Source organism: Maniola hyperantus, chromosome 13, assembly GCF_902806685.2.
Source record: "Maniola hyperantus chromosome 13, iAphHyp1.2, whole genome shotgun sequence".
In the NCBI taxonomy this organism is placed as follows: Eukaryota; Metazoa; Arthropoda; class Insecta; order Lepidoptera; family Nymphalidae; genus Maniola; species Maniola hyperantus.
The window spans coordinates 976,142-992,611 of NC_048548.1; positions in this window are offsets into that span (position 1 = coordinate 976,142).

The window sequence follows — 16,470 nt, forward strand, 5'->3', positions numbered from 1 at the left end:
AGCTATTATGACGCAGGCATCCGCTAAGAAAGGATTTTTGAAAATATAACCCCTAAGGGGCTAAAATAGGGGTTTAAAGTTTGGGTAGTTCACGCGGACGAAGTCGCGGGGATAAGCTAGTGGCGTATGAAGCTCGTGCTCGCTAATGAATAAGACAGAAGGCCAAAGATAGAAAACGCACGAGAGTGGGTAGATACGTGAGTTACCGTTAGTGGCCCAGAGATGGGCGGGCGGAGTGGTTTATGTCATTGGCAGTTCCCCTCACTGCAAAGTTGGGGCTAGATTTCCCCGGAGCCCCGACCTTCCGCACATATTTTTAGCCTGTCAATATGTTTGCTACAATTTTTGCTCCGGAAGAAAACAAATAATAATATTATCTTTCCTGATGATATCGGCATATTTGTTCTGATAAGATGGTCTATTTTTTTGCAAACAAACAAACAGGATGGCAAACAAGATTCCTAGTGTTTAACAAATAGTTCCACAGATCTAAGAATTCACCCGAAGTCGGGAATATTGTTAGAACCCTAGAATAGAGGGGGATTCCAACATCAATGGTTAGAACTGTGTGTTTCGATCCGTTTTGGCCACTTTAATGTATTTATTTCTTTCTTACTATCCGCGTTACTAAATTTCGTGGAAATTCTTTAATTTTCCGGCTTAAAAAGTAACATAGTAGTAGTGTAGTAGTAGGGTTATGTTTTTAACATTTACAGTACCTATCTACTACGTACGTATTTGTTTTATAAAAGGCTGTTGAATCTAAGTATGACCTAAATACAACTGCATTTTTTATGATTCGAGCAACTTTCCGACTGATTCCGAACTGTTTAAAATAAATAACGTATTTATTGCGACGCTCCCAACTTCCACGAGATTTCATAATAAAATAAATTGTACAACTTTTAAAACAGCAATAAATTCGCTTTAAAAGTCTTATTTAGGGAGCAAATTATTCCATTTTGTAGCATTTACATAAATGAATAAATAATATGCGAACAAGAAACCAAAGCTTAATTTGTCTAAATCTAAATATATAAAAGGAAAAAGTGACTGACTGAATGACCGACTGATCTATCAACGCACAGCTCAAACTACTGGACGGATCGGGCTGAAATTTAGCATACAGATAGATATTATGACGTAGGCATCCGCTAAGAAAGGATTTTTAAAAATTTAACCCCTAAGGGGGGGAAATAGGGGTTTGAAATTTGTGTAGTCCACGTGGACGAAGTCGCAAGAATAAGCTAGTAAATAAATAAAAGGAAAAAATACTAACTGACTGGATCTATCAACGTACAGCATGACGGGTTTGCGTACAGCTCAAACTACTGGACGGATTTGGCTGAAATTTGGCATGCAGATAGCGGCGGATTAAAGCAAACTAGCTTATGCCCACGACTTCATCCGCGTGGACTATACAAATTCAATTTCCTATTTTACTCTCTTGGAGGTTAAAATGAAACAATTAAACAAATACAGTGCAAATATTTTGATTACTAGATGATGTCTTCGTTCGCGGGGATTCAGGTTTTTAAAAATCCCGTGGGAACTCTTTGATTTTCCGGGATAAAAATGTCCTTCCCCGGGATGCAAGCAATCTCTGTACAAAATTTCGTCAAAATCGGTTGAACGGATGGGCCGTGAAAGGCTAGCAGACAGACAGGCAGACAGATGGACAGACAGACAGACACACTTTCGCATTCATAATATTAGTATGGATATGGATTTTAGCGCTAAGAATAATTTTGAGCACTAAGAATTATTTCGAACGTTTAGATTACATGATTTCTGGACTCTGAAACGGTGCAATTGTTTCATGAAAGCCTGTAAACGCAGGCAAGGCGTGCAATGCTTATGGTCGGTCGGATTACGCTAAGCAGTGTTTCTTTATGCGTTGGCCGTACGCCAGATGCACTTTAAGCTGTTTTATTTTAGGCTTAACTCACAGGCAGGGGAGGGAGTTTTACAATTTACTGTACTAATAATATTATTTTTAAAAAGCTCCGCATTTTTTTCCTTATTCAAACCCCTATTTCACCTCCTTAGGGGTTGAATTTTCAAAAATCCTTTCTTGGCGGATGCTTACGTCATAATAGCTATCTGCTTACCAAATTTCAGCCTGATCCGTCCAGTAGTTTGAGCTGTGCGTTGGTAGATCAGTCAGTCATTCAGACAGTCCTTTTATATATTTAGAGGAACTCTAGATTTCTTGAACTATGTTAGTATGTGCATCGACTCTTTCGTCATTGGCTTGCGGTGCGCCAACTCGTAGGTTTAGTGGAGTGAGTGTGCGGGAAGGCAGTAATTGTAACTAACTGACAGTAATCCCTTAATGGTAACCGCACGGCAGTAAACCCTTAACACAATCAATGTGCGCCAGTGGCGTAACCAATGCGACGAGAAGCCATATTTACTACTAGATGATGCCCGCAACTTCGTTCGCGTGGATTTTGGTTTTTGAAAATCCCGTGGGAACTCTTTGATTTTCCGGGACAAAAAGTAGCCTATGTCCTTCCCCGGGATGCAAGCTATCTCTGTACTAAAGTTCGTCAAAATCGGTTGAACGGTTGGGCTGTGAAAAGCTAGCAGACAAACAGACAGACACACTTTTGCATTTATAATATTAGTATGGATATGGATTTTTTCGACGACCTCCCTTTTTTTTATTCAGATACAAGTTAGCCCTTGACTGCAATTTCACCTGGTGGTAAGTGATGATGCAGTCAAAGATGGGAGCGGGCTAACCTGGAAGGGGTATGGCAGTTTTATTAAACCTATACCCCTTTGGTTTCTACGCTACATCGTACCGGAACGCTAAATCGCTTGACGGCACAGATGTATAAAAATGGCTACGTCAGAATTCCACCGAATTAAAAATCAGAGTATAAGTTTCAGGTGGTTTGTTTTCGATTAGAAAATATGAAATGGGAAAGTCATCCATACTCGTCAGCTTTGTCGTAACAAGCTTCGAGCAACAACGAGCCGCCCAAGCACAGTCAGCGCGACAACGCTTTCTCACGGGTTTTTCATCGAGAGAGCGTTGCAAAAGCCGCGAAAAAACAACACAACACAACATAAACAGAAATAGAAAGATTTTTTATTCAACAAAAAAATCTAAAAAAAAATCAAAACTGACTTCAGTAACCAAAAACACTAAAAAGTTAAAAAAATTATTGAATTTATTGCCGAATATATTACGCATACAAGATTTACATATTGTAGTTCTATAATAATATTTTTGGGGTTTGTGTGGTGCAGCGTGGTGGTGGTGGATATTGCTTGCTTGGTGGCTGGCTTTTCCTGCATGTTTAGCAGTAGAAGGACGGGCGGGTGAATAACGCATGTTGCACCATACAGATTTCATCTGTTTCAGCGGATTATAGCAAATTAAGCTTTATGGGTTCATTGTATATCATGGATTTCCACAAAATAACATTGCTGGAGCGAGTCAAATCCACGCTTTTTCCTCCTGCACCTCCAAAATAGCCTGTCTATACTTATTTATATTTATATCTTTGTCACACTGATCGTGCTCGGGCTGCGGGGAAAACACGTGACTTCGTTTCACGACTCACTGGGCGCCGAACACGAGTGAGCACCTCTGATGCATTGCGAAATTGCCTGTCTATACTTATTTATACCTATCCATAGCCATACTAATCCCTCTCGTCACTGTTAAGCTAGGGCCACACCTGAGCGTCAAAAACGCGGGATGCGGGACGCGATGCGGGAGCGTTCACGACACGAACACCAACGCGACTGCAATGTGAATCACTTACTTCATTTTTTAAGCCACAGCCACACCTGAGCGTCAAGAACGCGGGATGTGGGATACGATGCGGGAACACACCTACACGACTACAATGGGAATCGCGAACGTCATTTGTTAAGCTACGGTCATAGATGCGAGATGCGGGACGCAATGCGGGGGCATCCACGACGCGAGTCTATACGTGCACACCTACGCAATGCGAATCGCGAGCCTCATTTATTAAGCTACGGCTAGGTACACCTGCGCGTCATGAACGCGGGATGCGGGATGCAACGTGGGAGCGTCCCGCATCCCGCATTCATGACGCGGAGGTGTAATGCTTGCTTTTCTTGCTTCTTTAAGTAGTACAGGGCAGGCGGCGCATATCGCATACTACACGTTATATAAGTCCCGCAAATTGCTATTGCGCTGGAACCATGTCTCATTAACAATATCGAAATGACGTCATTTGACGTATATTTAAGTAAAAATATACCATCAGCTCGAAACTTCAGTCTAGTGCTGACGTCACTAAAATGGCGGCCACGCGCATTAGCAATTTGCGGAACTTATACCATACTGATTTTTCTGTTTTGGTGGATTATAGCAAAGTAAGCTTGTAGTAAATTATCCTTACTTCCATACTGATATTATAAATGCAAAAGTATGTCTGTCTGTCTTCTCTGCTAGTTTTTCACGACCCAAAAGTTTAAACAATTTTGATGAAATTTAGTACAGAGTTAGCGTTCATCTAGGGGTAGGACATAGACTACTTTTTATCCCGGAAAATCAAAGAGTTCCCACGGGATTTTTAAAACCTAAATCCACGTGGATGAGAGTCGCGGGCATCATCTAGTTATTTATAATTTAAAATAACGCTGAAGTTTACATTATAATAATTAGATGTGCCTTAGCTTCAGTGGCCTCTGGCGATTGAGCGGACGTTTTACTTTGATTAAACGCCGACTAAACGTTGATTAAACGTTGATTAAACGCGCAAGCACCGCGATAAGCCCGCATCCATCTTGTTGATGTGAAACAATGATTACTTAGTTAAACTATGCAGTACTGTAAAGCTGTGGTAGCCTAGTGGTTAGTACGTCCGCCTTCCAATCGGAGGTCGGGGGTTCGATCCCGGGCACGCAACTCTAACTTTTCTGAGTTATGTGCGTTTTAAGAAATTAAATATCACTCGCTTCAACGGTGAAGGAAAACATCGTGAGGAAACCTGCATGCCTGAGAGTTCACCATAATGTTCTCAAACGTGTGTGAAGTCTACCAATCCGCACATGGCCAGCGTGGTAGACTATGGCCAAAATCCTTCTCACTCTGAGAGGAGACCCGTGCTCTGTAGTGAGCCGGCGGTGGGTTGATCATGATGATGATGATGATGCGCGGCAGCACCGTTTCGCTATAAGCGGTTTAATTTCAGAACTTTGATCTTAGCCTCTGTGAGATAAAGTCTGCAGAGACAGAGTACACGCCCGCCGGCCATTACTGCCTACTCGTTCTTGCCATGAACGAAAAAATCCAAACTGGAGCAAAAAAAAACCGGCCAAGTGCGAGTCAGGCTCGCACACTGAGGGTTCCGTACTACAGTCGTATTTTTTCGACATTTTGCACGATAATTCAAAAACTATGATGCATAAAAATAAATAAAAATCTGTTTTAGAATGCACAAGTAAAGCCCTTTCATATGATACTTGATATAGTTATCTTACTTCGAATATTATTAAAAATACTAATATTGAAAATACTAATTATTAGTTCATGACCACAATTTAATTTTTTTTGTGTGATCTAACCCTAAATTCACGGTTTTCAGATTTTTCCCCAAATGTCAGCTATAAGATCTACCTACCTGCCCAATTTCATGATTCTAGGTCAACGGGAAGTACCCTGTAGGTTTCTTGACAGACAGACAGACAGACAGACTACAAAGTGATCCTATAAGGGTTCCGTTTTTCCTTTTGAGGTACGGAACCCTTAAAATAGAGCTTTTAATTTGTGTCATTTTTAAATACCTAAATCCACGCGGACGAAGTCGCGAGCATCAGCCAGTAATGTGAATTATGTAAATAAATATTATGAAAGCCTTGTACTAGAATATGATGCCTGCGTCTTCGTCGGCGTGGATTTAGTTAGTGGGAACTCTTCAATTTTCTAGTATAAAAAGCCTGCCTATTATGTCCATCCTTGGGATGCAAGCTATCTCTGTACCGAATTTCGACTGTGAAAAGCTAGCAGACAGACAGACAGACACACCGTTGCATTCATAATTTTAGTATAAAGGATTGTAAAAGATAAGTGCATCCTTACTATAAAACCTGACTAACAATATAATTGGGTGAAATTTCATGACATTATTTTCCAACAAAACTTGATTCTTTAGCTCACTTTATTTCTGACTGAGAGAAATCGGATCCAAGCACTTGACTTCAATCCAAGGAAATGCGGAAACAGACGTCCACTTAGTGCAATACTAAAAGCTCAATTGCTACAAGGGACTTTGACTCTAAAGGCTTTTGTTATACGAGTGGCAATTGCTTGGACTGGTTGCGTCTAAACAGTTTAATTGCTTGGTGTAAAAGCTCTTATGTACCACTTAGGTAGGTATGTACTTTCAGCTTTAGCAAGACGTTCATATATGAGGACTGACACGTTGAGAAATCTAACATGTTCGTTTCGCGCTAGAACCTAGAACCACAGTTTAACGAAATACTACCAGTTGTTCGACGCCTTTGAAGTCAATCGATGCCGCCGCTCGTGTAAGTATATACGTGTTCCTACGCAAATATGCAAGGGTTGTCACAAAATTGGGATTAAAATCGCGGGGAAATCGGTGAAATTTTAGACCCTTGTTCTGTTTAGAATTCGCATAGCATCCGTAGACAGAACAGTAATGCACCATTTTATGATAGAACTTACTAAACGACACTTAAAATATTTAAAACCACGCTCACGTAAACCCTCGTCCATCAAACGCGCAGACTACGCGAATCTGCGTGCAGCGGGCCCGCAACCCACCCCACCGTTGCTCTGTACAAGTACATTCGTAATTGGACTGTATATTTCAAGGCTGAGCTAGAACTAAGGTAAGGAACCTAATTGTGTCTTTATCGGCGTCGATTTCTCGAGCGTCGTTATCACTACCCTTATTATCACTACCCCTATTATAAATGCGAAAGTGTGTTTGTTTGTTGGATTATTGGTTTGTTAATTTATTGGTTTGATGATTTGTCGATTTGTTGGTTTGTTGGTTTGTCCTTCAATCACGTCGCAACGAAGCAACGGATCAGCGTGATTTTTTGCATGGGTATAGTCAAAGACCTGGAGAGTGACATAGGCTATTTTTAATCCCGGAAAATTAAAGAGTTCCCACGGGATTTTCAAAAACTTTAATCCACACTAAGAGCCGTATGTAGATTGTAGAAGGAAAACTTATTGAATTTTTTTTACAATGTAAAGGATATAAATGATAAGAAAACTTGGAAATTGCCTTAACAGCTTTGATAGTTCTGACCAGTACTTACCTATGAGGCTATGTGATACCCATTGTGAAATGGTGATAATAAAAGTAATACCTGATTAAGTTTGTTGTGGGCTTCTTCTCAGACCAGGACGCGTTTGGAACTCCGGTAGCTTTGGTTTTTAGTTAAAGTATTAAGTACATTCTTACAAGTTCAACAATTAGTGGAATCAATGAAGCCTTTTCATCAGAAGTCATTAGAATAGGTACAACGGTACGTATTTTAAGAAACCCCTTGCCTTGAATAGAAGTGGTCAGCAACCTCAGTAATGAGAAATAGACGCAGAGAGGTAGATTTGCTCACACACAAACGGTTGAATTACTCAAAACGTCGCCGAGTGAAGGAGCCTCAACTATCCGAGTGCACTTCACTCCACTCCACTCCACTCTGGAGGGCGCTCGAGAATTCGATTTGATAGAAGCACTAACTTCACGGTATTTCCTTAGTATTTTGGCTGGAATTGCCTCACACGACGAATAGTTAGATGTTAATTACTCAAATCATAAACTTCCCAAGTCGTAACATTCGTCGTCAAATGTCTATTCGAAATGTTGCGAGAAAAAAAAAGATATTTAGGTAATAGCGAGAGAGCTAGCGCGTGCCAGACCTTTGTTATTTTATAAAGCTGAAAAATTTCAGCCTCAATAGCTCAACGATTAAGGCGCGGACTGAAATCCGAAAGGTCGGCAGTTCAAAAAGTTTCATACCCCCACCCGTTGCACTATTGTCGCACAGCTCCTAGCACAAGCTTTACGCTTAGTTGGAGGGGAAACGGGAATATTATTCATGATTAACATGGGTAATATTCTTTAAAGAAAAACTCCATAGATACCCCATATCTTTTGAGAGCTCGTGAGTATTTTCCCTGGCGGCCGTGCGTTGAATGCCGTGTTTGCAAGGAGTGTGTGCTGATGTATTTTTGATAGCACAGAGTCCCTGAGCGACCTCTCCGCGCTTTTTATCAACTACGGGATAATGGGACGTACGACGTACGTCGCACAAAACTTGCCTACAGTATAGCAAGAAAATTTTCAACGAGTGCGTCACATTTTCACCATTTCATAATATCACTTTTCAAGTTAAGATAAGTTAACCTTTTTTAAGATAAGTAAACCCGCCTCATACCCTGATTGCCATACCCTGAATGAAAAAAAAAAAAAAAACCCTGATTGCCATCTCGACCTGTCACGCACTATAGGTAGGTATCTATTTTTGAAAGGGTACGTTTATGCACCTGCAGGTTTCCTTGATAATGATAATAATTATGAACAAAAAAAACCGTTAAGTAAGTAACTATGTGACATTTTTAGAAATTGCAATTATTTATTTAATTAGACATTGCAAACAAAAAAATCTAGATACCTAATTGGAGCAGTTTTGGTTTTTTTTCTATCGAGGCGAGTAGGCGCGTATCTTTCGCTCCGTGTAAATGTTGACTCACAAAGTATTTCACGGAAATGGGACGCACATTGTGCTGTTTGTGTGAAGTGGGTCACCGCAGGCGCGGACATATCTCTCGCCAGATTCAGAGCCTCATACTCTTACAGTACTGAATCTTACTATTGTAACAGATAGTGGTGTGAACAGTATATGAAGATCTCATTTCTTTAAGGCGAAATGGGATCTAAGACGCGTTGCGGGCGACTAACGGGTGACGGGAGCGGTAGTCTGGGCCGCCGCGCCCGAGCGCAAAGTAGCACGCTTTTTATAAATATTTATATTTAAAACTAGCTGACCTGCCCCGGCTTCGCTCGGGTGGAGTTTAAAAATTGAGGGGGAGGTTGAATTAATTTTTTCTCTCCGTAAGAACCATCCTCGTACTTCAAGGAATATTATAAAAAAAGAATTATCGAAATCGGTTCAGCTGTTCTCGAGATTTGCGATGAGCAACACATTTAGTGATTCATTTTTATATTCTAGAATTCTACTTATGTGCTCATAAAATGATACCGTAATCCCTTAGTGTATTAAACGTTGAACGTAAATACGAAATTTTATTGAAATTGATTTTATACCAATCGAATAAAAAATCCACAATAGACACCACCAGCCACGGGGGAGCACAGTGTACATCGAACTCCTACCGACTGAAATCCCTCGAAGTTCCATCCCACCGCTGACGACGAAGCACAAAGGTCCGACAACTCCTCGTTACTCCACCAGCGGACGTCCGCCGATGCAGGCCCACCACTGGGGCACTATACCCAGTGGCGTGCAGCTCATAGAAGCATAAACGCACTGCTTACCCTCATTGTAAGAAATCAATGCTTACTTTTTCATTATAACCTGCCGTAAAACAAGTTCATACCTAAATGCATACCCTGGCTTGAACTCCTGTGCACGCCACTGACTATACCTTTATAGCTAGTCTAACCTTATTACTTAAGACGTACAAATCTACATAGGAAGGTGCCAAAGAAGGCTAGTATGTCCGCCCTGAACACGTGAAACGTGTATTTGCAATAATAAATTATGATTATGATTATGAAGAGTCTTTCCTAAAATATGAGAAAGAATTATCCGTACACAATATTTCATGCTGCGTGCACATGCACATGGACTGTGACCTTTTGCGAGTTAAAATCAGTACCCTTATTATAAATGCGAAAGTGTGTTTGTTTCTTGATTGGTTGGTTTGTTGGTTTGTCCTTCAATCACGTCGCAACGGTGCATTGGATTGACGTGATTTTTTGCATGGGTATAGATAAAGACCTGGAGAGTGACATAGGCTACTTTTTATCCCGGAAAATCAAAGAGTTCCCACGGGATTTTAAAAAACCTAATTCTACGAAGCCGCGGGCATCAGCTAGTCAGCTAGTATTCGGATATAGGGCAATTTTTCACTTATTAACATTTGGCGCACGGGCGGGCGGGCGCGGGATGGCCGCCGGGCGCCATTATTCAGATTTATGAAGATTTACGAGCTATAAAGAACTCGCGTGTCACTAGACACTATCTATCTGCCGTTCTAGCCGATAGATAAGTCCGTTAGGGGAAAAATCCGAAAACCCCTATTCTCGGTTCCATCACAAAAAACTGGCCAAATGCGAGTCAGGCTCGCGCAACGAGGGTTCCGTACTACAGTCGTATTTTTCGACATTTTCCACGATAAATCATAAATTATACTGCATAAAGATAAATAAAAAACATGTAAAGCCCCTTCATATGATACCCTACTTGGTATAAGTTATATTACTTTGAAAATTGAAAATACTAATTATTTGTGCATGAACACATTTTTTTTGTCATGTACTACCTTACTACTTTATTACTTTACTGGTGCTATAAGACCTATATACCTGCGTGTTAGCACTTGGCTGGTTTTTTTAAATTAAAAAATATAAAAAACGGGTAACGCTGGAGGCCCCAAATAAGCGAAGTTCTACGCATTTTTCGGTGACAGTAATCTCCGGTGCAGTATTTTTAGTTTACAAAAAGTTAAACCTGGTTGCAGCCAGGGCGACTTAACTAGTATTAATTAATGTAATGTGCACAGCGTTGCTACGACAGCGCTACGCGTTCTACGCAGCTACGAGACGGCGAGCAATGAAGAAAATACGTTATATAGTACGCGACAGGTCGAGATAGCAATCGGGGTGGGTACACTCCGGCGCGGGATAGCACGGGTGACGTGCGGGTGTACGGGGCGTCCCCCCCGCCTCATACCCCGATTGCCATCTCGACCTGTCGCGTACTTAAAGTACGCGTTAGGTTGAAATTCTGGAAGCGAAGAGAGCCCTTAAACTAGATCTCATCATTGCTTTCCACAAATGAATTTCAACAAACGCAAGCCTATCATGCATTTAAAAAAAACAGGATAAAATATAAAATACTATAAATTATTCAGCTTAGGTTAATTGGTTTGTTAGTTTGTCCTTCAACCAATCCGTTGCACCGTGCACCGTTACGATGTGTAACGGTGCAACGGGTCGACGTGATTTTTTGTATGAGTATAGTTAAAGACCTGAAAAGTGACATAGGCTTCTTGTTCTACACTCTGGGCTGGTTTCCGCACTTCCGTCTGTTGTGCGTTGACATTGGCTATTTTTACGCCGGAAAATGAAAGAGTTCCCATGGGATTTTAATACGCCAACGAAGATGCGGGCATGAGCTAGTTGCTTATAAAATTTAAGCTTCAAGAGTGAATTAGAATCCAAAGTAACCTTGGTTTAAATCCCAATAACATACCAAAAGCTCCGCTAATCCTAAAAGACCCCAAACCCCGTCGACCGAGACTTAATAATATTAAAAGGTTTATTTGTAAGTAAAAGTAACTCGTAAATGTTCGAAAGGGAACATAAAAATCCTACGGATAATGAAATTGTAAGGCACCGCTTCAATTAAGTTAATGATCACGTAAGTTTGGAAGTATCTGTGATACCGGCTAAGTCTGTAGTGTGGGCAAAATCGACATTGCCCGGGGAAAATTCCTTTTTTTTTTTTTTTTTTTTAAAGAATATTAGCCATGTTAAATGACTAATATTCCCCTTTCCTCTCCAACTAAGCTTCAGGCTTGTGCTAGGAGTAGGTACGACAATAGTGCAACAGGCGGGGTTTGAACCGTCGACCTTTCGGTTTTCAGTCCACTCCTTTACCGGTTGAGCTATTGAGGCTTCAAAAGACTTGTAAAGTTACGTCGAATGCCAAGATTCAAAGTTTTTGCTACGGGCAAACTCTGTATGGTATGCAATGTCGACATTGTCCAGGTTTAAATAACATTGCACATTCCCTAGACAGTGTTACCTACACCACACACCACGCATACACAAACCTCTAAACTGAGTCAACAGGTCCAATAGTAGTGCTATAATTTTCACAATATTCCCTGAGAGTATAATAGTAAATAAATAAATAAAAATAAAAATCCTTTGATTCGACCATAAAACACGATCATAATTTGTTAGTAATAACACACGCCTTAAAAACTAATGTTAGTAATCTTATAACTAATTCTATATCTAAGACAGGCTTGATTAGTCAGCGCGTGCACCATATGAAAATGGTTCAGGTTTATAGTATTACGTTTCAATTAAGTAGCTGCAATGGCTGGGCAGCCAGCATTCGCGTTGGTTTATTAAGTACTAGCAGATATCCGTGACTTCATCCGCGTGGATTTATGTTTTTGAAAATCTCGTAGGAACCCTTTAATTTTCCAGGATAAAAAGTAGCTTATGTCACTCTTCATGTCTTTAACTAAACTCAAGTAAAAATCACGTCGATCTGTTGCTTCGTGGCGACTTGACTGAAGTACAAACCAACAACAAAAACACTTTCGCATTTATAATATGGGTAGTGACATGCAGTGGCAAAGCGAATCGATAAAATAATCAAAGAATAAAGAAAGAATATGTACCGTTTATACCGTTTAAATCGAGGACCCTGAAAAAGATATTCTATTGTTTCTACACCTTAGCAGTTCATATCAAAAACGAAGAGATAAAAAGTTTCGTGCGAATAGATTGGATGTCGACCACACAAGGATGCCCTTGTCTATAATATTCAATAGTTCGACCTCAGGAGCCCCGTGTAATGTAAATTTTTACCGGCCATTGTTGACATTGTACACCATGCAGAGTTTTCCCGTAACATCTTCATACAGATTGGTTCTTCGACCCCATTCAATAATTTGGTAAGAAGCTCTTAGTAAAATGAGAATAAGGCACAAATTGCAATGGCCATTGTAATCAGTTAGCCAAGTTGGAACAACTCTTAGTTACTTACCTATAGTTGTTTTATTGGCTGCAGCTGTCCGTGACATCGTATTGCTGTTAATTGCCTCGTACTGCTCGTTTGACCAAGTCTTTATTAAACTACAGATTAAAAATTAATAACTGATTTCCTATAATAAGTCTATTTGTTCAGAGAGCTATTTTTATCCTATTTTATTTTCACGTTGTCGGTGCCATAGTGGCATGGTGGAGACTAGCGAGATTATTATGGTCTTGGTCAGGGGTTCATTCCCAGGCACCTACCTGTAACTATCAGACTATTCGTAGTGGTAGGTGCATCCGACTATTCGTAAGTACTTGTAAAAGTTTATACGAATAAAAAAGATTTTTATTTATTTATTTATTTATTTATCGAGGTAATTAAATATCCCTTGTTGTAACAGTGAAACATCGTGAGGAAACCTTGGATGCATGCCTAAGAGTTCTCCATAATATTAACAAAGGTCTGTGAAGTCTGACAATTCGCACTGGGCTAGCAATACAGACTATGACCTGATGAACCCTTTTAATTCTGAGAGGTGCTCAGTAGTGGGCTGGCGATGATGGTGATGGTGATGAGAACAATGGGCATGCTTGCGTTTTTTAAAAATTCAGTAAGTAGGTAAGTTTTTACTAACTTTAAAGTTTACAGATTTGACCTGTTTCAGCGGAATACAGCAAATTAAGCTTTTGGTTCATTGTATATCATGGACTTCCGCAAAGTAACGCCTGCTTCTATACAACTTTAAAGTCGTTAATCTAGCTGCCATTACTTGTAGAGCACCGATTCTCGCAATGAAACAGTGGTCGAGTGTACTTGACATGTGGCAGCACTGAGCAGGGAACTGGCAGCTGAACTTTGTATCTTAAATCACGATCGCGGAGTTCTTTATTCTCTTGTTGGAAGTTAAAATAAAACTGTTCATTTCATTCTACATATTCACTGTATTATTATGTACCTACTAGCTGATGCCCGCGACTTCATCCGCGTGGATTTAGGTTTTCAAAATACCCGTGAGAACTCTTTCATTTTCCGGGATAAAAAATAACATATGTCACTCTCCAGGTCTTCAACTATACCAATGCAAAAAATCATGTCAATTCATTGCTCCGTTGCGACGTGATTGAAGGACAAACCAATACACCAACAAAACAACAAACAAACACACTTTCGCATTTATAATAAGGGTAGTTTTTTTTTTTTTATTCAGATACAATGCAGATGATGCAGTCTAAGATGATAGCGGGCTAACCTGGAAGGGGTATGGCAGTTTTTATTAAACCCATACCCCTTTGGTTTCTACACGGCATCGTACCGGAACGCTAAATCGCTTGGCGGCACGGCTTTGCCGGTAGGGTGGTAACTAGCCACGGCCGAAGCCTCCCACCAGACCAGACCAGAAATTTAGAAATGATAAAATTCCAAACCCCTGCCAGGAATCGAACCCGGGACCTCCCACTATTAAGACCACAGCGCTCACCACTGCGCCAGGGAGGTCGTCGTAGTGATAGTGATTCTGTGATATTGGACCACCTATCTGTCATGTGACGGTCCTGAGTAAAAATTCCATGGAGTCACGATAGACATGCAACTCTATGGGGTCACGCAGTAATGGAAAACTTTCAAGTTATATGCCGAAGACACGCGCGGTATCTCAGTGAACTATCTCGAGCGGAGCGTGAGAGGTTCTATAATTTATTGACTGCCCTCCGAGGGGGTCTTAAATATAGAACTTTATTTTCTTCGTTAAAACTTCCTCTTACACGAGAGTCTGCCACTTGCTAGTGCTTTGACAAAGTTTTCACTTCACTTCGATCGAGATAATTTACTTACTTACACTAAATTAAACGAGTGATTTATTTAGTCCTTAGGTAAAAAGATTTTTGTATGAGAACCAGCATTTTTAGGGTTCCGTACCTCAAAAGGAAAAACGGAACCCTTATAGGATCACTTTGTTGTCTATCTGTCTGTCTGTCCGTCTGTCTGTCTAGAAACCTACAGGGTGCTTTCCGTTGACCTAGAATCATGAAATTTGGAAGGTAGGTAGATCTTATAGCTGACATTTGGGGAAAAATCTAAAAACCGTGAATTTAGAGTTAGATCACACAAAAAAAATTAAATTGTGGTCATGAACTAATAATTAGTATTTTCAACTTTCGAAGTGAGATAACTATATCAAGTGGGGTATCGTGTGAAAGGTCTTCACCTGTACATTCTAAAACAGATTTTTACTTATTTTTATGCATCATAGTTTTAGAATTATCGTGCAAAATGTCGAAAAAATACGACTGTAGTACGGAACCCACATTGCGCGAGCCTGACTCGCACTTGGCCGGTTTTTTTAAAAGTAATTTTATAAGTGACCTCCCTGGTAAAGTGGTGATGGTGATCATAATGTAAAAAAAGTTAAAAAACTGCGAACGCATATTTTTTTCGAGGTGAAGATTCCTTTAGAGATCATCATAATCATCATTTTGTCTGGTGGGAGGCTTCGGCCGTGGCTAATTACCACGCTACCGGCAAAGCCGTGCCGCCAAGGTATTCAGCGTTCCGGTACGATACCGTGTAGAAACCAAAGGTGTATGGGTTTAATAAAAACTGCCGTACTCCTTCCAGGTAAGCCCGCTCCCACCTTAGACTGCATCGTCACTTACCACCAGGTGCGATCGCAGTCAAGGGCTAACTTGTATCTGAATTTAAAAAAGCATGAGCCATACTCGCCTTCGTGAAATGCAAGAACTGTACAGCATCGGCGCGAGACTTGTTAGACGGGCAGTTGGTGCCAATTAGTTACCCGATACCGACTCCACTGCCAGGCTGCTCTCCTGGTACTTATTAGTTGTTGTTTACTATAGGGATGGCAGACAGATATGTACTTTATATCCGAGTATAATATCTGTCACCGGTTTCAAGAAAGTCAGTTCGCGCACGCGTCGCGGTTGAACCGCAGTCTCAACCGCGACGCGTGCGCGAACTGAATCCCTTGAAAAAGGACCCCGGATGGGTTCGAAACTAGTCTACGACTAAATACGTGAGTATAGCCGGTGACAGATATTATATATAATGGAAATCACTCACGCTAGTTTAAACGCTAAAAAAGATATATACTTACCTATTTTTAGGGTTCCGTACCTCAGAAGGAAAAAACTTTGTCGCCCCACCTACGCGGCATTGACTCCGAGTGGTCTACTTAGTACTTATGCAACATTCATTGGCCTCTAGCGTAAGTAGTACAAGATTTTACGTCTCACCAAACCAAACCATATTCGAGAGTCGAAATACTTCCGCGTTACAGTAAAATGGACCTAAACAGCCTTGAATTAAAGTCAAATATTCAATGCCACTGATTTTAATTTCGCAATGTTTCCGCTTGGAGCGCTGGCTGTAGAAGTGTAGACAAACTTGAGCTTTAAAACAAGGCTTTTAAGATCCAGTTTACTGTAACGCGGAAGTATTTCGACTCTCGAATTTGGTTTG